Consider the following 22,236-nt stretch of genomic DNA (forward strand, 5'->3'; position numbering starts at 1 on the left):
CCATGGTTCGAATCCTGCACTCTCTGTAAGGAGTTTGCACATTCTCCCTGTGTCTCCATGGGTTTCCTCCACATGCTTCGGTTTCCTCCCACCGTTCAAAACGTACCCAGGGTTGGGTCAATTGGGTGTAATTGGGCAGTGCAGGCTCATGGGCTGAAATGGCCTGTTAACATGCTGTATGTCTAAATTCTAAACAGAACAAACAAACCCCACAGCTTGGATTGCAGGATTGGTTGTGTGAAGAGTCATAAACATCCTTTTGGCAAATCTGAGAACCCAAACTAAACATTTTCGATAAAAATTTTAATCCAAACTAAACTTGTTAAAAGATTGTTTTCACTGTTTTTTTTTGGTAGAATCTAATTTGAGCATATTACAGATCCAAGAGTTGTCGTCAGCTGAGGAATAAGGGCCTTAAAAAGAAAGTGTGAACATTGCCATTGGGCTGCAGGAATGAATTATTCAGAAAATTCTTACAGAACTTGCCAGTGATGAAATCAAATTAAATATATGTCCAAAAGATCTCAATGCATCTTACTGCATTGAGGAGTACCACTTCGTCACAAAATGATTAAAAACCAGATGAAGAGAACTTTGTGCAAACCTACAATGGAGACACAATCTGGAGAAACTCAGCAGGTCAAACAGTATATATTTTATAACAAAGATCCATGAGTTTCGGGCTTGAACCCTTTATCAAGGCATAACAAAGGTTCTGGTGCCATTTTGCTCATGCCTTGATGAAGGACTAAAGCCCAAAAAAGTTGGTTATATGTCTTTATCTTTGCTTCATAAAGTACACTATTAGACCTGCTGAGATTTGCCAGCATTGCATGTTTAACTTTAATCACGGGATTTGCAGACTTACATCTTTTACAACTGTAGACATTATGCCAGATAATATTACATAAAAGAAAGGTGTTCAGACCACAGTGCAGAGGGAAAACTTTCAACCCATCATGTAAGGAAGCAAGAGTAAATTGTCCTTCTGTATGTGGGAGAAAACCAGAGCAACCTGGTGAATGGCCACACAGTCACAGGAGAGCATACAAACTTCACTATAGGCAACACCCTAGATCAGGATCATACATTAGAGCTATGAGGCATCACCCAATTAATCTGCTCTTGCCCCATATTGCAATGCTGTGCATTCCTCCCTATTAAATTTCACACCCTGCAACTCAGCTCATTCCACCAGTCTATTTCATATCCATTATGTTCTGTTTCTTTCTTACTATTTACATTAGCTTTATGTCAATTGCAAACTTCCACATTGTGATGTGTATTCATTTATATCAAAGCGGGAATGATTCAGTAATATGTGTCAAATGTAACAGGTTATTCTAATCACTTCTGTTTTAAATCTGCATCACTTTAAGGACTGTAACCAGATTCTAACAGTTTTGCTAGTCGCTGAGCAAATTTTTAGTTTGGAACACGTCTGGAGCTGTCTCTGTGGAAAAAGCCATTATAATAGATTAATGTGATTAAAAGCTTTTATTTAATATACACCCTATCTGCTAGTTTGAAATAGTGAATATTTTCCAGTATCTTCCAGTATTGTAAGTAAAGCGATAGAAGGAGTGAAGGGAAAGATAGAGATGGGGAGGAAAGTGTGTGTGTGTGTGCGAGAAAGAGAGAGAGAGAGAGAGAGAGAGAGAGAGAGAGAGAGAGAGAAAGAGAGAGAGAGAGAATGAGAGAATCAGAATAGTGTCAGAACTGCTGTTGATGAAGCTAACTTTGAACGCCTATGAATCATCTTGGGAGAGATAACAGGGATGTATGTATGTCGCGACTCCACAAGCACTACAAGCCAATATATGACAGAAGATGGGATCCCAAGCCAGTGAAACTGGCACAATCTCGGGAAGATCACCAAAAAGTCTTTTGCTTGAAGTTACCAGAGGATTAACTCTGTAGTGTGAGAACAACACAACTCAGTAAGAGAACCCATGAGATATTTAATTGTGCAAGATTTGCAAGGAGTTTTGACCTTTAATGCTATGTTCTTTAAAGTTCTATTCTAATATTTTTCCAGTTTTTTTAATGTAATCTTACCAACTTATTATCTAACAATGTTAATCATTTTTAGGGTGGTGAGAATGGAGACAAAATGCTGGGATTTAACAACCACCCATTCAATATTTAACAACCTTTTACTTTTCAGATTTTAGAAATAAACAATTCACCATTTTATATTTAGAATAAAATTAATGCTTTGTTCACAAAGATCAATTAAATAAAGGATGAAACTGAAACAAATCAGGCACTCCCTTTTGGCTAAATTTGCAGTATTATATTTTGAAGTTCTCCCACCACAGCAAACAGGACAGGACCAGCAGAAAGCTTGTTAAGCAGGTACTTGCCAAAGAAGTCCTGGCTCAGTGGCTTTCCCATTCTTTATCACTGAATGACCAAGATTATAAATCATTGGGTTGCCTCGGACTGGCCCCTCACTCTGTTTACCAGCAACCAAGGCAGCAATGTAATATCCCACATCAGGAAACAGCTATGCTCACAAGCATCTCAGCCTCTTGTTCCCTGTCTTCAGTAAATTTGAATGGTTAAATGGCCTGCTTCTCTTCTACACACCTCTGCACTTGTACTTATTTATTTTCTCTGTATCTCTTCCCATCTCTAATGCAGAATCTCAGAAAGGACCACTCAGGTCCTTAAAAACTCCAACTTCATTACAGCAGTGAATCTACTTTTAAATACAGCATAGTTAAAATGTTAAAGGTGCTTCATAAATGCAATATTCTTTTTTTTGGAACTTATCGAATTGAAAAGATCTGAAGTTAATTCTGATGTGAATAAACACAATACAAGCTTCTCTTTAATGCTTTCATATTAGATCTTAAAAAACAATTAACTAAAAACCCAATGCAAAAAATTAAACTACATGGATTAACAAAAATATGATAACAGGTCTCTTTCCACACTACAGATTGGAAGAAAATGATCGTGAATCTTGAAGCAACTTCTGAAAACGTTGCATAAAATGAAACCACATCATGGCTCCTGCAAACTTTTGCATAATAGTTTAATAAAATGCCCTCTGATGGTGCACTACATGCTAAAATAAGCTTGTTGAATGTCTTGCCAGTGAAGTTTTCTCACATCCAAATGTCAGCCTTGTCATCAAAGACATAGACTGTTGCCATGGCAATTATTGTGGGAGAATTGACTTTAATTTCAAGATCTCTTTTCAGCTTGGTCATGAATGCGCTTTCCTCAAAGGCACCATCTGAATGAACCAAGGACAGAGAGAGCTTACAGTACAAACAGTTCACACACATATGGTCCAAGAAACAACCAAAACCATTTTCTTTCTCCATCAATATCTGTTTTTTTTTAATTGAATTGTTTCTATTTACAAATGTCCCTTTTTGCAAATATGCAATTTGAACTGGGGAGAAAGATTCAAGGCATCCGATGTGATTTTTATTTGTTCTGTCTCTTCTGAATGTTTCCATAGCAACTCTCTCAAGGATCTCTGAAGGGAACCTGCTACTTCTGGTGAAGTTGCAATCCCAGCAACAAAGTTCAGTGAATGTTGCATTATCCTGATTTGAGGTTAAACGTGGGAGTTTTATTTGCCCAAATGTGGCAAATGTATTTTGAACATTTTTGTTCTTTCCCTATTGCCTTCTTGTTTTTACTTATTTCTGAGCACTGTCTTCCTCAAAGTTCAAAGTTCAGATTTATTGTCCAAGTACGTACATGGCATCACATACAACCCTGAGATTCTTTTCCTGTTGGCTAACTGCAGCACGCAGAAAATCACCATTGAAACCTGGCACCATTTTTTTTTAATTGAATGAGTGTATGACTTGGATGATTTGCTGGCATATTTAAAAATACAGAAGAGTGCAACTTCTGGTCCATTTCTTTGAAAGACACCAAACTGAAAGGCACCTCTGAAATTGCATTATTTCCTTATTAAGTGGTGATTAAGGCAGTTTACAATCAAGCCTTCAGTTTCATTTCAATCTATAATGTGTAACACTTCTATAGAAAGAACTTTTCTTGTGTCTGACAGCTTAAACTTACCACTGGACCAGACATAAGGCTGTGTGACTTTAGAGGTTAACGGGAATGCAGGAAGGAGCAGCACTGGAGGGAGGGGGTGGGCCTGAGCCTTTCTTCAAGGAATAAGCAACAAAAAAAAACAGGTAGATATTTCTAAAGACTGAGAGAGAGAGAGGTGGAAGAATGAGGAGGAGAAGTCCAATCCAACAAACAAAAGGTTATAATTGATTATATTAAGAGAAAAATGAAAATTGATTTTGGCTCTGTGAAAGGAGACAGAGGGAGTATGAGATGAAAGGAGACATGCGACAAAGATGTGGGGGAGGTTTAACAGAAACTGAAGAAGTCAATGTTAATGCTATCTGGTTGAAGGTAACCAGACAGAAGATGAAGTCTGCCTATTTTTTTGCTTATACTTTGAAAAAGGGCTCAGTCCCAAAATGTCAGTAATATATCTTTGTCAGTAATATATTATGGACGCTACAAGACCAGCTGAGTTCTTCCAATATTTATGTATGTTTCTATAACAATCACAGCATCTGTAGACTTCTGTGTTTCACTGAATGGACTCTGCCTTGTTTCTTTCTCTTGTCTTGATGAATGGGCCTTTTGTGTGCCTGTACGAAACACAGGAATGAAATTTTTTTTTGTCTTTGTGAACAAGGAATCTTGAAGATGTCTCAATTCACAAGAGAAAGCATCTGCAGTGAACCTTATGGCAAAACAGATAATCACTGATAAAGAACTTTGGCTTTTTACATCAAGTATGCACGTGAGCACTCCAGTAATTGGCATGAGGCAATTGCTTTCGATAGCAAAGCAAACTTGGCCTTTAGTCTCATTATAAGTTCCCTAAACTCTTTTCAGTCCAGCTCTTACAGTTGTTGCCTTTTGTGCTTGAGAGATTTCCAAATGGAAACTCCCAGTGGATTGAAGTGACATGTTAGGCCACTTTCAAGGGCCTGGCTGACTATTCAATTTTTCAATAAAAGTGCTTTATTCAGTCAAAGACAAGGTTGTCTGACCTATATTTTTAAATTCACTCAACAAGCTAAACCTTCCCTACTTCACATGTATATTCCTTTATTTTTCTTGCAACAAGTATCTAAGAGTCTTTTAAATATCTCTGTTGTACCAGCCTCCATCACTATTCTTGGCAATGCATTCCAGGCACCCATTACTCTCTGTATATCCCTGACATCTCCCTTGAACTTTCCTCCCCTCACCTTAAACAGATGTCCTCTGGGGTTTGCTACTTTCTCCCTGTGAATTCCCGACGTTTCCAAAGGGGCTTAACAAAATATTTCTGGTCAAGAGATCTGCGCATTTTACATCATGTCCACAATAGACAGTTCAGAACAGGAACATATCTTTATTCCTGACTAACCTTGCAAAATCCATCCAGAAAAGTGAAATTAAAACGTTAGTCAGATCTGAGAGGACACATAGTGCTTTAGATTTTTCTACTTGTGCGTTGGTCTGGACTGGTCCACATTGATCATTGTCAGAATGACTTAGTCTTTCATTGAGAACAACACAGCCTGTGATCCAAGGCTTTCCACGCTGCCAGTGGGTCAGACTGCATTCTTTAGCTCTTCACTACAAAGCTGAGAATTTGCTGTCGCACTCACTTAATTCAATTCAATCACGCAGGTCGTTGTCGACATATTACCATCATGCACAGAAGTTTCAAGGCTGTCAGAAAGTCAGGATGGATGATTGCATAATCATGATTGCATAATGGAACTTGTTCTTTTTTCAAATAGTTAAGTTGATCTTTCTGCGACAGTGGATATGCCCTGGAGTCCATCTGTGAGATACTTCCCGAAGAGGGACAGTGACGATGACCATTAAGTCTTCTCAACCGAGTGAACACAAAGATTTAGGAGCCCACATATACGTCTAAAGTTAAATTAGTATTTATCCTAATATTGGCTCCTTCTGTGACAGATGTGAGAATGAAGATGGATCATTAATTCGTATGTTTTGGTATTGTTCGACACTTGCCAAGTATTAGGAAGAGGTTTATCCTGCATTATCTCTAATTATTAATGTCAACCTAGCACCAGACCTGTTGGTTGTCTTGCCTGGGATGGTTGAACAGAGGGTAGTGAAATTGTCTTCATTTCAATGTCATGGCCTTTCCCTCTCTTACTGCAAGATGAGTTATTTTGATCAAATGGAAAGATTCTGTCCCATCCATTCATAATCAGTGATAGGATGTCATATTTAACCTTGGAGAAAATAAAATGTTCCACAAGTGACTCGAATTTAAACTTTCCCAATCTTCAGGGTTATTTTTTGATTATTATTTTCACACCCTCTAATGGGAATCTTAATCAGTTTCTTTGAGATTCTTGTAATTAAGTGTTTTTTTTTATTTTTTTCTGGCAGTGATTTTTTCTCTATTTTGCATTGCAACTTTGGAAAGGTTTAGGGTTTAGATTAGTTAATTATATTGTTTTATTTTCTCTTTTCCTTTTCTTCTATTTTTCTTCTTTAATTTACCATTGAATAATACTGTTGCATAAGAATTTGTTTTTCTCTGACATATTATGCTTGTCTGGAAAAACACAAATGCTGGAGAAACTCAGCAGGTCAAACAGTGCCTTTATGTAACAAAGGTAAAGATACATCACCAACGTTTCAGGCTGCTCTATAACAGTTTGCATTCATTTTATGCATAATTCCTTGGATCATGAAGTATGTACTATTATCTAAAATTCTATAAAAATATTGAAAAGGTAAAGAATCTGTCCACTAAGGAAAATATACTGTGATAAATTAGCCTACCGATCCACGTAGCGTTGGGATGTGGAAGGAAACTGAAAGACTTACAGGAAACTCACGTGGACACGGAGAGAATATGCAGACTCTACACAAGAACGGTTTTGTGTTTTGACTATCTATTGCTTTCCACAGATGCTGCCTGACCCACTGAGTTCCTCCATCAGTTTGTGTGTTGCTCCACGTTTCCAGGCTTCTTGTTTGTCACCATGCTAAAATGCCAAGAAGGTATAATTGGGACCTCTTTCTTTGCAGAGAAAGCATTCCTTCAGGAATTCCATTCCCAACTCTCCATGGGGCTTGGAGAGTTGAGAATGTTGCTTGAGATGAGAACTTGGAGAATGTTGAGAAAATTAACCAAGTCAACTTGGGACACTTTTCTGAGCATACACAAAGAATGTAGAATATTACAAGCCCTTCAACCAATGATAATGTGCTGACCTACTCTGCAACAATCTAACCCTTCCCTAACCTAATAGCCATAACTCTCTATTTTTTTCTTATATTCATGTCCCTATCTAATTTCCCTATTGTACTAGCATCCACCAACAACCCCCAGAAATGCACTCCAGGCATCCACCATTCCCTGAGTTAAAATAATGAACTTCTGACATCTCCCCTAAAGATTATGGAGGGTCCAGATTGATATGGTAGGGTTGGGTTCTGGGAACAAATTGATAATTGAGAGGGCATCTTTCTGCATTTTGGGTCTTTGTTGCCTGGAAATTAACCATTTACATCAAATTCTGCTACTTTGTCTCAGAAAGCATAGTTAGTGTAGTAAAGCCTAAAACTATTTACAGTGCCCAGCGACCCAGGTTCAAATCCAGTTCTGTCTATAAGGAATTTGTATGTTCTCCCTGTCTTCATGTGAGTTTTCTCTGGGTGTCTCAGTTTCCTTCCATGTCCAAAGATGTAAGGGGCTAGTTGGCTAATTGTTCACATGGTGTGGAAGGGCTGGTTACCATGCTATATCTCTAAATTACAACAAAAAATAGTTTTGAATTGTCACTTCCATGGATGGAGATAAAGAAGAAAGTCTGCAGACACTATAATGTAATTTAATACACAGAAGTGCTGGAGAAACTCAGCAGGTCATGCAGGGTTCTTTATGTAGTAAAGATATATGACCAACATTTCAGGCCTGAGATCTTCGTCCAGGTATGAGCAAAAAGCAGGCAGGCAACCAGAATAAAATGGTTGGGGGAGGAGAGGAGGGAGGAAGGGGCAGGAGGAGGAGCACAGGGCCACAGGCAAGAGGTCATAGGTGGATATGGGTGGGAGGGCAGAAGAGATAAAAGCTGAGAAGTGATAGTGGGAGGGGGTACCTCTCTGAATGAAGGGGTTGGGGCACTGGAGGAAAAGAGATAGAGAGATGGGGAAAGAGAGAGTCAGGGGAGGGAGAGAGAGAGAGAGAGAGAGAGAGAGAGAGAGAGAGAAAGAGAGAGAGAGAGAGAGAGAGAGAGAGAGAGAGAGAGAGAGAGGGGGGGAGGGGTTGAATGGAAACTGGAAAATTTGGTTAATACCATCTGGTTGGAGAGTGCCCAGATGGAATGTTAAGTGTGTTCCTCCAATTTGCAGGCAGTCTTGGTTTGGCAGTCTCCAGCACTTTTGTGTATTAACTTCCATGGAGAAGTAATTCTGCAGAGTATAAATATCATCGAAAGCTTCACTGCACATGTCCCTATTTCAGAATTACGTTGCGTCAAAATGTATTAAATTTGACATGGAACATTGACAGTATATGATCTCTTTTTCAGATTAAAATTCTTCAATAGTTCTGTCAGTTATGAGTCATTCAAATAGCTGCTTTGTAGGTTATAATGCTATCTTCGATTTGGTAGAAATTTAACATTTTCAAAAGTATGGAGATTTAAAACCTTCCAATTCCAATCTTTCCCTCATCCAAACACCTTTTGTGATGGTCTCTCAGATCAACAATTATTCTTTGAGATATACCAAGATAACATTTCATTGATACTCTCCTCTTACAGGCCTGAAGTTCTCTCAGGTGTCTGCATCTTTCACCCATTCTACAAGCTGTGTTCAAATTGGAAGTGAAAAACAAAAGTCTGCAGATGCTGTGATAGGAGGGCAAAGGGCCTGAGCCCTTTGTGATATTTATTTTATTGTAATAAAGAATCTGGGGTTCTTTTATAACAACTATACTTCGTTAAACTAAAGCACTCATGACTCGTAGAGGCATCCATTTTGAATCTACTCATTTCTGACTCCCTCTTATAGTCAGGATTATCTCTAGTACTCCATCATTATATTCCCTTTGCTTGAGGTGTTTAATCTAACACCATGACAAACTAATACAATATATATTTCAATTTAAAGTTCAACACAAAATAAACAGAATCATCAGCAGCACAAACCTTTTAAGTATGCAATTCTTTTGTTTTCTATTTAGAGATTCAGTCTGTCAGGTGTTTTGATAGTGTGTGTGGATCTTCTCAACACAGGTGCTTTTATCAGCACTGCTGATCCACTATTGTCTATCAGGGGTGGTGTTTCCTCTGTTGCTGTGCAGGCTGGATCTTCTGTACTTGTCTGTTCCTGCAGTGACTCTTGCGTTTTCAGCAGGCTCTTTCGATTCTTCCTCAGTATTTGACCCTCCTCTGTTCTGATCGTGTAGGATCTTGGATTTACTTCCTCCAGAACAGTGATCTTTTTGTCCCAAGTGTTGAAATCTCTGAGTCTCAATGTGTCATGTTGTGCCAGTGGCTCTAAACTTCTTACTGACTTGTCATCATTTGCTTTTCCTCTTCATTACAGACACTTTTGTTTCCATTCAAAATCTTTGACTTCTCTGTTCTTGTTTGAGTCTTACCAGACATGGGAAGAGATTCTGCGATCAGGTTCACATGGAGATTAACATCTGTCTCTATGGAGCTCTCATTGTGTGCTTCATTCTGCGTCATTGCTCTGGATAATGCATCAGCTAACACAATAGGTTTACCTGGTGTGTACACCCTCTTGACTAGGCTTAAGTTTTCACATGCTTTGTCACCAAGCAGTAATTCATGTCCATTTGGGATTATTGTGAATCTGAGGTGATGCTCTTATCTTTAACTTTCACCTTGAGTTTACATGTACCTTTCATGTTCATGCTCTGTCCATTGTAGGCTTGGTGCTGTACAGAATTTGCATGGATATATGGCTTTATCTTCATTGCCCCTTGCCCCTGTATGCAGCTTGAAAGGGATATTTGTATGCAATGTCAAAGTCCACTTATCCTGCTTGACTCTGTTCACTACCATGCCAATGAAGAGTGCATTACTGATAACAGTATATTCTGTGTAGTGTGCATGCTTTCACTTTTGCTTTGTTTCCCTTTGCAAAAACATTGCTTTGTATAATGATTCTACCCTTTGCACTTATTATAGACTTTTCCATAGGCTGGGCATCGTTTTGGTGCATGTTGAGTGCCATATCGTTTACAATTGAATACCTCTCCACCTTTTTGTTATTTGCTATATCTTTTTTTTTGTTTATGTCTGTGTCCAGACAGTTTGGCTTTGACTATGCCTTCATTTTCAATGGCTTTTGCACTATCACTGAACTTTTTTTCAGTTGCTGCAGGACTATTTCACTGGTGTGGTATATCTCCACAGCTCCAGCTAAGGTAAGCTCTGTCTCTTACAGGAACCTTTCTCTCACTTCCTTATCAATAATCCCATACACAATTTGATCCTGGATCATTGAATCTTGCAGAAGTCAGAAATTGCAGGTTCTAGATTTTAATTTCAAGTCCATTAAATGTATCAAAGCTCTCTCCCTGCAGCTGCGTGTGCAAGTGAAACGCGTGGCCCTCTAATTTTTCTCTTTTTTTTGGTGAACAGTGTTCATCAAATATATCAATAATGTTGATGAAATTGCCTTGGTCAGCTGCCTTAGCAAAAACAAATGTGTTGAAAACTTCTAGTGTTTGAGGTCCCACCACAGTAAGTAGCAGTGCAATCTTCCATACATCAGGTTTGTTATCGAGTCCAATGGCTTGCAGGTAAAGCATAAATCATTATTTGGAGAACCTTCACTCATGGTCAACATTTCAAGTCCAATTTTAATGTTCGGAGCCTTTACACTCTCCATTTCTCTGATGCTAGCGATGGATTCTCACTCCTGAAACCATGTGATATTTCTTTTATTGCAATAAATAAGCTGGAGTTCTTTTATAACAACAATATTTCATTAGCTAAAGCACTCACGACTCATGGAGGCATCCATTTTGAATCTACTCCTAGCTGCAACAACTCAACTCTGACTCCCTCTGGTGGTCAAGGTTATTATTAGCATTCTATCATTAGTCCCTTCTTCAAGGTATGAGTACAAAGCAGGCAGGTGACTGATTTTAAAGGCTGGAGAGGGATGAACAGGAATGGGAGGAGTACAGACCAACAGACAAAAGGTGTTGCAGTTGTATTCACTAAAATAAATGTAAAACCTACTGAATGAGCAGGATCTCTATTTTTAACTGCAAGAGGTGGATGGACACCAGCACGTTTTGAAGAAATGGATGAATGTACTTTCCTTTTGGATTCATCAAGTGCTAAAATCATGAGCCGGCACAAATTATGATCCCTGATAATTTCCAAATTGTCTGTCAAATATTATTTTTTATTAGCAAAATATCATAAAATCGATGTATAAATTGGAATGCTTGGCATGTCCCAGAGTCCAAGTAGTAACTGCACCTAACACAGACAAAGAAGCATCATCATCCTCCAGTTAAACAAGAAAGTCTACAGATGCTGTGATTGTAGTATAATACACTATTTGTCTTGGCTAGTCTGTTGTCTATCTCATTGTCGATCCTTGCATCCAATGAAATGGTGCAGCCGAGATAGGTAAACTGGTTGACCGTTTTGAGTACAGTGTGCCCGATGGAGATGTGAGGGGGCTGGTAGTCATGGTGGGGAGCTGGCTGATGGAGGACCTCAGTTTTCTTCAGGCTAACTTCCAGGCCAAACATTTTGGCAGTTTCCGCAAAATAGCGCCTTTGGAAGACTACATAAAAGAGTCTGGGAAAACAACCAACTGAAAAACCTCACAAAGATTAGCGTATACAGAGCCGTTGTCATACCCACACTCCTGTTCGGCTCCGAATCATGGGTCCTCTACCGGCATCACCTACGGCTCCTAGAAAGCTTCCACCAGCGTTGTCTCTGCTCCATCCTCAACATTCATTGGAGCGACTTTATCACCAACATCGAAGTACTCGAGATGGCAGAGGCCGACAGCAACGAATCCACGCTGCTGAAGATCCAACTGCGTTGCGTAGGTCATGTCTCCAGAATGGAGGACCATCGCCTTCCCAAGATCGTGTTCTATGGCGAGCTCTCCACTGGCCACCGAAACAGAGGTGCACCAAAGAAGAGGTACAAGGACTGCCTAAAGAAATCTCTTGGTGCCTGCCACATTGACCACCGCTAGTGGGCTGATATTGCCTCCAACCATGCATCTTGGTGCCTCACACTTCGGCGGGCAGCAACCTCCTTAGAAGAAGACCGCAGAGCCCACCTCACTGACAAAAGACAAAGGAGGAAAAACCCAACACCCAACCCCAACCAACCAATTTTCCCTTGCAACCACTGCAACCGTGTCTGGCTGTCCTGCATCGGACTTGTCAGCCGCAAACGAGCCTGCAGCTGACGTGGACATTACCCCTCCATAAATCTTCGTCCACAAAGCCAAGCCAAAGAAGGGAAAAGAGTATATGACACAGCAGTGCTAGAGAAACCCAACAGGTCACACAGCATCCCTCAAGTAGCAAAGATATGCAATCAACATATCGACTGCTCTGGCTTTCATTAACAACCGCCCCCCCCCCCCCGACCCTGACCCTTCCTTCCCCTGTAGACTCTCCTTTCCCTGACTCCTTTCACACAGAGACATGATAAATTCTTAAGTATTCAATTAACACCTTTTGTTGGTCTGGATCCCTCCCCCATTGTTTGTATTCTGGGACTTCCTGATTTATAGACTTTCTGCCTTTTCAGATTTTTCCTTGAAACAGGGCCCAGGCCCAAAACATCAGCAATACATCTTTGTCTTCTTTAGATGCTGAAAAGACCAGCTAAGTTCCTCCAGCATTTTGGTGTGTTTATTGCAATCACAGTGTTTGGAGCCTATCATGTTTCATCAACATTTCCAAGGCAATAGCAAACACCATTTTATTCAGGCGCATGCCTGCTGTTTGTGGAGAAGTGGCAGATGAAGTTCAATCCAGTTGAGGGCAAAGTGATGCACATTGGAATATTGAACTTGGAAGCAGAGTATGTAGTTAATGACAGGATTCTTAATAGTGGAAGGATAGCGATATCTTGGAGTCCAGGACCATAAATCTCAAGTTTGCCACACAATTTGATAGGGTGGTTAAGCTTAAATAGGACATTATATGATATAACCACTGTGTATGAGTAGATAAATCATCTTTCCATTTTAATAAAATTGTTCATCAGGCTATCAGCATGGTAAAGGCTAAAACTATCTCCTGAGTTGCAGACAGAGGTACATCTGACTCATATGAAAAAATAAACAAAGCAATTAATGGATATGGTTCTATTTTGATCTTAAAGACATTGATAAAGTTTGTAAAAAATGTCTTTCCAAACTATCTCTAAATTTGTGCACTTCTAAAACATATGGATCAGTGAAGCTTCAAAGATTTTAATTTCTCACATAGTGGATCAATATCTGCATAAAAATTAGATCATTTAACTTTGGACACATTTGTTCAATGTACCACCTTAAATTGTAAGAAGCAATGCTGTGCACCAAATGAAGAGTCATTAATCAAGCTGAGAATAGAGTATTTTCATCTGAAAATGTTATCCTCAAATCTCATTCCCAATCATTCTTAATCCCAGCCATAGAGGCTGATCTTAAACCCAATAATTCATTATAAATAAAAGATATTAATCCACCATGGAAAAAAAAACCTAATTTAAAAAAATGAATCAAGAATATTAGTATTTGAGATTCGAGGAAAATCAGAAAGTTTGGACTGAACAAAATTTAAGCTTGGAGAAAATTAGATACAATATTAAAAAATAGAAAGTTTCCATTTGTAAAGATGTGGAGCCCATTCATAGAATGCTATCATGATTGGAAGAATTAAGAAATTTGAATGTTCTGGAGATTCTCTGTCCGATGTCAGGAGGTCACTATCCGATCCATCATTCCCTTTCTCTTTTACAAAGGTCATCTTGATTAGGGGCAAGAGGTACTTTAGATTTAGTTTTTAGGGGTTTTTTTTTGTTTGTTTTCTTTTTTAAAATTAATCTGGCAAATATGGGTTTCAACATAGTTAATAAAATTAATTCAATAACTTGTTTCTCATGTGGATTAAGAAACTGTCTAATGTAGTTCCATCCACTTTTTTGTACTTGAGATGATTTGTTATGTGTTTTCCTTAAAATTTTGTATGCGAGTTTTTATGTTAAACTCAATAAAAAATATTTAAAGGAGATAGAGAGGTTAAGAAGGCACATGGTGTGCTGATCTTTATTAGTCAGAGACTGAGTTGAACAGCTCTGAGATGGCATAGCAGTTCTATAAAGCTCTGGAGAGGCCACACGGAGTATTGCATTCAGTTCTGGTCATCTCATTACAGGAAGGATTTACAAGGTTTAAAGAGGGTGCAGAGGAGATTTACCAGGATGCTGCCTGGATTTGGAGAATATGTCTCATGGAGCAAGTCACAGCTTGAGTTTTTCTCTTTGGAACGACAAAGGGTGAGAAGAGGTGACTTAATAGAGGTGTATAAGATTATGAGGGGCTTAGATAGGGTAGACAGCCAGTGACAATGGCAAATACCAGAGGACATGAGTGTGAGGTGAGTGGAGTAAAGTTTAGGGGGATGTCAGCGGCAAATTTTGTGCTGGGTGCCTGGAGTGCATTGCTGGGGGTAGTGGTGGAGGCTGGTACAATAGGGACATTCAAAAGACTGAGATAGGCATAAGGATGTAAGAAAAGTAGTAGAAGATTATGAGTGTGAGGTAAGAAAAAATTAGAATGTTGCAGAGTAAATTTACATAGGGTCTGCACAACACCATAGGCTGAAGGACCCACACTGTGATGTAATGTTCTAAGTCCCAGGTGCTATCTCCAAAGGCAATTGGGGATGAATGCCAACTAATCTTGTCAGGAATGCTCAAGTCCCATCAGTGACGAAAGAAAACTGGGTACATATTTACATTGTTATATTTACATTACATTTATACACATTTATTATACCTTGATGAAGGGCTCAAACCAGAAATGTTAGTTATGTATCTTTTATCATTGCTTTCCAAAGGACACTATTTGACCTGCTGAGTTTCTCCAGGATTGAGCTTTTTCTTCAACCACAGTGCTTGCAGACTTTTATGTTTTACATCTTTTTACATATTTATATTACCCTGTTGGTGCTGGGCCAATATCATGATGTCTGTCTGATCAACGTCTGTATGATCTGATGGCAGCTCACCACCCCTCAATCAGGGTGAGCAACTCACTCTGGCCTCATTAGCAATCCCCATCTCTGCAGCCAGATGATTCTAATTTTAACAATGTATTTCATAAAACACTTTCAGTATTGAATGCCTTTTCAATAGAAGTTTGCAATGAACAGCAATGATATTGAGTTGATGAATTTTGCTGCCTATATGTTCTTCCAAAGGCTAAACTGCTTCCTTCACTTATATATCATATGTTGGCCTTGTTTATCTGAGTCACCTGTTTCATGTCTTGGAGAGAATGATGCTGCTTTCAAACATTCTTGCATAAACATATATTTAAAGCAAATCTTGCATTTATTGGAGCAAGATTTTTAGCAAATACAGGAGTAGAGCAAGAATCAGGGAGCCAGTATCTATATCTGAAATTATCAATCTCAACTTTGAGTCTGCAAGACAATCGTCATTGGAACAATGCAAGAGACTGAGGATAAAAAGGTCAGAGAGGGAAAGAAGCCAAGAATTTAAGTGACTGTCAGCCAAGAGTGACATTTGCAGAGAAAGCAAAAGGGTCCCACAATCTGTGCTTTGTTCTCACAAAGACTGAAGAGATTATATTAGGGAAGGCAATGTGGTGTAAAATTGTGAGTCAGTCTTCCTTTACCCTGAAAAGGTTACCAAGAGTCTCCCATTCTCACCCTGTCATGTATCTCTGGCTCAGTGGAGGGAGGTAAAAGATAATGGCGGAAGTGCTTTTGTCTGCTTAGAGGTCCGTATCCAGTGTTGTGCCATGAGTTTTGTGCCTTAGATGTTGGCACTGGGACAAATGACATATCTATTAATGATTTGGATGGCAATGTATTTAACTAGATGAGTAAATTTGCAGATGAGACCATATCGGTCGAGAGTGGGCAGTGAGGAAAGATATTTAAATTTAGATCAGTTGGGAAGGTGGGTCAAGAAGAGGCAAAGGGAACTTAACTCTGACAAGTCTGAGGAATTGCACCTTTCGTAAGTGAAACCAGGTAGTCTTGCATTGTAGAATAGAAACACATGGGATGCAGGTACACAGTTCCTAAAAATGGCAACTCGGGTAGATAAGGTGGTGAAGAATGTATTTAGCACACTGGTCTTCATTGGGTGCACAGAGTATAAAAGTTGGGATCTCATGATTCAGTTGCACAAGGCAGTGAGACCACACTTGGAGTGCTTTGAGCAATTTGGTGACACAGCTATAGGAAGGACGTTAATAAATTAGAAAGGGTGTAGAGAAGATTCAGCAGGATTTTGCCAGAACGAGTCATTGAGTTATAGGAAGAGGTTGGATAGGCAGAGTCTTTATTACCTAGAGCGAGGGAGACTGAGGGGTGTTCTTATTGAGAGGCATTGATGTAGCATTTTCCCCAGGGTAGATGATTCTAGAACTAGAAGGCATAGATTAATATGAGAGGGGAAAGATTGAGGATGGACCTGAGAGGAAATATTTCACTCGCAGTCTGGATCAGGAAGGAGTTGTAAAAGGAAACTGCAGAAGAGGGTACAATACAGGTGCTTGAACTTTTATCCAGGATCGTCAGGACTGGATACCTGCCATTGCTTGGAATCTGTCAGATTTCAGAATCATTTCCATCCCTTTAAGGCTACCTGAGTCATGCTGCTGTCTTCCCCCCCCCCCCACCACCCCGCACCCATCTGAGTCACACTGCCGCATCCACCTCCACCCCCTCCCAAGTCACGCTGCCATCTCTGACCCCCTTGCCCGCCCAAGTCGCGCTCCTGCCTCTCTCCCCCTCATCCACCCGAATCGTGTTGCCGTCTCCTCCCTTGCCCACCTGAGTTATGCTGCCATCGCTCTCTCTCTCTCTCTCCCCTCGCCCCTCGCTATACCAGCACCATGAGAATAGCCCCCTTCTCAATTCTCCCTGCACTGGCACTGGTAAAAGTACAGCGGTTTCAGCTACGTGGGGGATTATGGGTAGCAACGACAGGCATTGAGTCGACTGGGTCAACTGAAAGTGCCCCAACACTGGAATAGGTGATTCAGAAACAGAACACAATGGGATTCACAGGAGCTGCATTGGGTCCTGTTTGGTGCCAAACTCCATCTTTGATGAGCAGATGTCATCTACCAAAAAGTACTGGTTTTTGGAGGGTGCCAGTTTTCAGAATTCTGGATAAAAAGTCAGGCCCCTGTAACAACAGTCGAAAGATATTTGGACTATGTTTAGGAGGAACTAAGAGGGATATGGACTAAATATAGGCAAATTAGATTCGCCCAGAATGCCAACTTAGTTGACCAATTGGGCTAAAGGACCTGTTCTATGCTGTATGACTATATCTATGACTCTTTGGTTGTTCCAGGGAATCAGAATTAAAAGCCCATAAAAATACTTCATCTTTGACTACTTGAATGATTTATCACACTGAAATGTTAGCTCATTTCTCTCATCAGCATATAATTTGCTTTGATTTAGCAAATTCCTTTCATTTGAGCCACACTGTCAATTTCCACAGGGATTGACCCTGAAGCAATGGAATATAACAGTAACCAATCCTGAATTAATCGGATATTGATTAGAGCAGCACAGTTGCGTCACGGTTAGTGCAATGCCTTTACAGCGCCAGCAATTGGGACCGGACCAGGTTTAGAATCCCACTCTGTCTGTAAGGAGCTTGTATGTTCTCCTGCATGGCTTTTTTCTGGGGGCTCCGGTTTCCTCCCACTGTTCAAAAATGTACTATGGCTATAGGTTAATAAGGGTAAATTGGGCGGCACGGACTTGTGGACCAAAATAGCCTATTGTCATACTGTATGTCTAAATAGATGTCACAGGGATCAATCTTGAATCAATAGGATAATACAGGGATTGATCCTGAATCAACGCTTTTTGCACAATGATTTTGAGCTATTTATCTAAAATAAAGCAAACTGCTATCAGATCAAAAAATGGTCGGAAATACTCTGAAATATTTTGTCATTCAGTACTTTGTGGATATCATTCCAAATGCAATGGACATACTCGAGCATAAAATCCTCAACAATTCTCGAGCAGAAACAATGAGTCAAATTGTGATTGTATTGAGCTGTGACTACAGTATGCTTCACTGAATCCTATTGTCCCTTCGGAGGAACCAGGTACAGAAAACACAATTCCACGTGTTAAGCCATTTTGGCAAGCTGCTCCATTAGAGGATTGACAATAATGTATGACACTGGGGTGAAACATGAAATTCTTCAGACACTGTGATTGTAGTAAAAGCACAAAAATTCTGGATGAACTCAGCAGGTCTCACAGGTACCATCAGAGATAAAGATAGATAACCAATGTTTTGGGTTATATCAACATTGCTCAATACTTGAAGAAGGGCTCAGGCCCAAAACATTGGTTATCTATCTTTATCTCTGATGGACGCTGTGAGACCTGCTGGGTTCAACCAGAATTTTTGTTTTAGCAGAACAGTGTTATACATGATAGAACTCAGCAGGCTTCGCAGCGTTCATAATAGGTAAAGATAGATAACCAATGTTTTGGGTTATATCAGCATTGCTCAATACTTGAAGAAGGGCTCAGGCCCAAAACATTGGTTATCTATCTTTATCTCTGATGGACACTGTGAGACTTGCTGAGTTCCAGAACGTATAACACTGCTCTGCTAAAGAAAATGATAAAAGTATGCAAGAATGTTAACGGCTCTGTCAGGCCTGAATTATGAGAAGAGGTTTTTCAGGCAGGGATTTTTCTCCTTGGCATAGAGGAGGTTAAGGGGAGTCCTTATGCAGGTTTATAAAATGACAAAGGGGAACGATAAAATAGATCATTATTGCGATTTTTTTTCCAAGGTAGAGTATTCTAAAGTATAGATTTAAAGTGAGAAGACAAAGATTTAAAAGTGATCGGAAAGGTACGTTGTTCACACTGACGGTAGTGGGTGCATGGAATAAACTGTCAGAGGAAGGGCCAGAGGTGGGTAAAAGTGTATGTTTAATGGACATTTAGTCAAGTCGATGGACAGGAAAGGGTCGAGGAATAATGATGCACTGCTGGCAAAATGAGTGGGCAACTTAGTTCGTATGGGCCTCGGCGTCAAAATCAGATGTTTTCAAAATCAGAGAAAAAAATCAGGTATATTATCCTGAACAGTGCCACAAAATTTGTTGTTTTGCAGCAGCAATATTGTGCATTACAGATGGAAAAAAAAATGCTATAAATTCCATTTGTGTAAATACACTATTTAAAAATAAATAATTAGTGCAAAAGCAGAGAAAAATGTAAGGTAGTGTCTGTGGTTCATTGTCCATTCAGAAATCTGATGGGAGAGTGGAAGAAGCTGTTTTTTGTAAAGTTGGGTGTTTGTCTTCAAGCCCCTGTACCTCCTTGCTGAAGTTAACAATGAGAAAAAGGCATGGCTTGGGTGGTGAGGATCCTTGAGGATAGAAATTTATTACTTGAGACACTGCCTTTTAAAGATGTCCTCAATGGAGTGAAGACTAATGCCCATGAAGGCACTGGCTGAGTTTACAACTCTCGGCAGCCTTTTCCTGTTCTGTGATTTGGCACCTGTGGTAAACCACTGTATAATTATCTGGTCGAGCATACATATTGGGCGGTTGTACCTGTGGCCCCTCCCCACAGGCTCCTGTATAAAGATGACTGTTCCACAGCCCCCTGGAACTCAGTGCACGACAACCAAATAGTAGGGATGTGCTGTGTTCTCAAGTGAATTTCAGAGTGAATTGATGGTGCATCAGCACCTCCATACCAAATAATGATCCAACCAGTCAGAATGCCTGTAGAAATTGGCAAGAATCTTTGGTAACATACCAAATCTCCTAATGAAATATAACCACTGGTGAGCCTTCTTCATGATTGCATTGATATGATTTGTTTTTGTTCTATTATATTGTGTTCATGCTATATAACTATGACTCGCTTCTGAAGCATGGCTAAAATGGAGACATGGTGCTTTGTTTCAGGTGAGTTAAAAAATGAAACAGAGTGAAGACCCATTCATTGGTGTTGGGACCATTGCTTTGGTTGGAGAGCAGTTTGGGCGAAAGGCAGAGTGAGGACTTGGCAACTGGAGAGTGTCAGGGCCAGTGCTTTGTCTCAGGTGAATTAATAAAAGAAGCAGTGTGAGGACTCAGCCACTGGTATCTGTCGAGACTGTTGTTTTGACTTGAGGGCAATTTAAACATTAAACAGAGTGGTGATTGGCTGGATTTAGTGTTCCAGATTTGGGACAGTAACAAATAAAACAAAAGGGAAGCTCAATTGAGCAGCCAGTGTGTGAGTGGCCCAATGCAGGAGTGGAGAATTAGAGGCTGTGATTCAAGAGGTTTTGGCGAGCACAGGCTGAGGAAAAGGACTGCAAGATCAGGAAGAATGAGAGGAGGAACACTTAAAAACCAACTGTAACTACAAGAGGTGCTGCTTGAATCTCGTTGGGGACTAAAGTATGCAGGATTAGGTGATGTGTGGTAGCTGCATGATGCAGGAGCTAGTGGACTCCGTTATGGTTCCGGGTGACCACATCTGCAGCAAGTATTGGTTTCTTGAAGAACCCAGGCTCAAAAGTATGACCTAGAATCTTAACTTCAAACACTGCAACACATCAAGGAAGGGGAGAGCTACCTGTACACTTTGTTTCAGGAGGTAGCTGCCTCATGTTTGGTCTGTGATCAGGGGCAAGAGGGAGTGACTGCAACTGAGGCAGTGCTTGAGGAGATTGAACCTTTGATCTTCTTTGACAGGTCCAAGATTCTAACTCCCTGTGTGGATGAGAGTGAAGGCTGTTGGGAGGATGAGCAACATAACTGAAGCATCATGGTTCAGGAAGCCATTCAAGTGTGGGGAGAGAAGAGAAATGTAGTTGGAATCGGAGATCCAATAGTTTCGGAGAATAGACAGAGTACTCCTTGCAGGGATAAAGCATCCTGAAGGTTGTGTTGCCTGCCTGGTGCCCAGGGTTGAGATATATTATCTCACCTGCAAAGGAATTTGCAATGGGAGGTGAAAGATCCAGTTTTTGTGGTCCATGTCAGTAAAACAACTGACGTAACATCAGAAAAGAGTTCTGCTAATGAATTAAGGAGCGAGGAACTAAATTAAAAGACAGAAACAAAAAGGTGATAATCTCTGGATTACTACCTGAGCCGCGTGCAAATTGGCACAGGGTCAAGAAGATTAGAGAGTTAAATGTGCGGTTCAAGGATTGGTGTGGGAGAAGTGGGTTCCAATTCATGGGAAATTGGCATGAGTATTGGGGAAGAAAGAAGCTGTTCAAGGGGGTCGGGCTCCATCTGAGCTGTGATGGATGGGACAGTTCATCAGGCCAAGGTTGCAGGAGGAGTGCATCATCTCACAATCTACTGATTACCTGTAGTCTACTCCATTTGTGGAAAAATCTGAGTTTCTCACATAGGTTTCATTATCCATCTCAGAATCTGTACATCTGAAGTGGACCTCACGAGATTGAGCAGCATCTGTGAGAGGAAAGAAAATGTCACTGTTTCAAGGTGAGACTCTACATTCAGACTGAAGTGGGAAGACATCGTCCTTGATCCCAAGGGACTGACTACCTTAAAGAATAAAAAAACAATGTGACCCTCCCCAGTTTCTTAGCCAATATTTCTTTTAACCAACTTAAGTAAAACATGTTATTTCCCCATCATCAATTGCATTTAAATTTGGACATACTGCACATTAATAAGCCATTTCGGCCCACAAGTCCATGCCGCCCAATTTATAGCGAATTAACCTATATCCCCAGTACATCTCAAATGGTGGGAGGAAACTGGAGACCCCTGGGAAAACCCATGCAAACACGGGGATAACATACAAATTCCTTACAGATAGCATGGGATTCGAACCCCGGTCCCAATCGCTGGTCTTGTAAAGGCATTGCGCAAACTGCTACACCAACCGTGTCACCTAAATGTTTTACTTTAGCTGCTAGAACATGTACTAACACA

The 22,236-nt window shown here is 40.2% G+C and overlaps 1 long non-coding RNA gene across 1 annotated transcript; it reads left to right on the top strand.

The window, feature by feature from the left end:
* Positions 1–14,923: 14,923 nt before the first annotated feature.
* Positions 14,924–21,873, top strand: LOC138741721 (uncharacterized). The gene is made up of 2 exons (XR_011343706.1): positions 14,924–15,011; positions 21,706–21,873. It is a non-coding gene; the product is annotated as an uncharacterized lncRNA (long non-coding RNA).
* The last annotated feature ends 363 nt before the right edge of the window (positions 21,874–22,236 follow it).

The sequence above is a fragment of the Narcine bancroftii genome, chromosome 8 (genome assembly GCF_036971445.1).
Source record: "Narcine bancroftii isolate sNarBan1 chromosome 8, sNarBan1.hap1, whole genome shotgun sequence".
NCBI classification, from domain to species: domain Eukaryota; kingdom Metazoa; phylum Chordata; class Chondrichthyes; order Torpediniformes; family Narcinidae; genus Narcine; species Narcine bancroftii.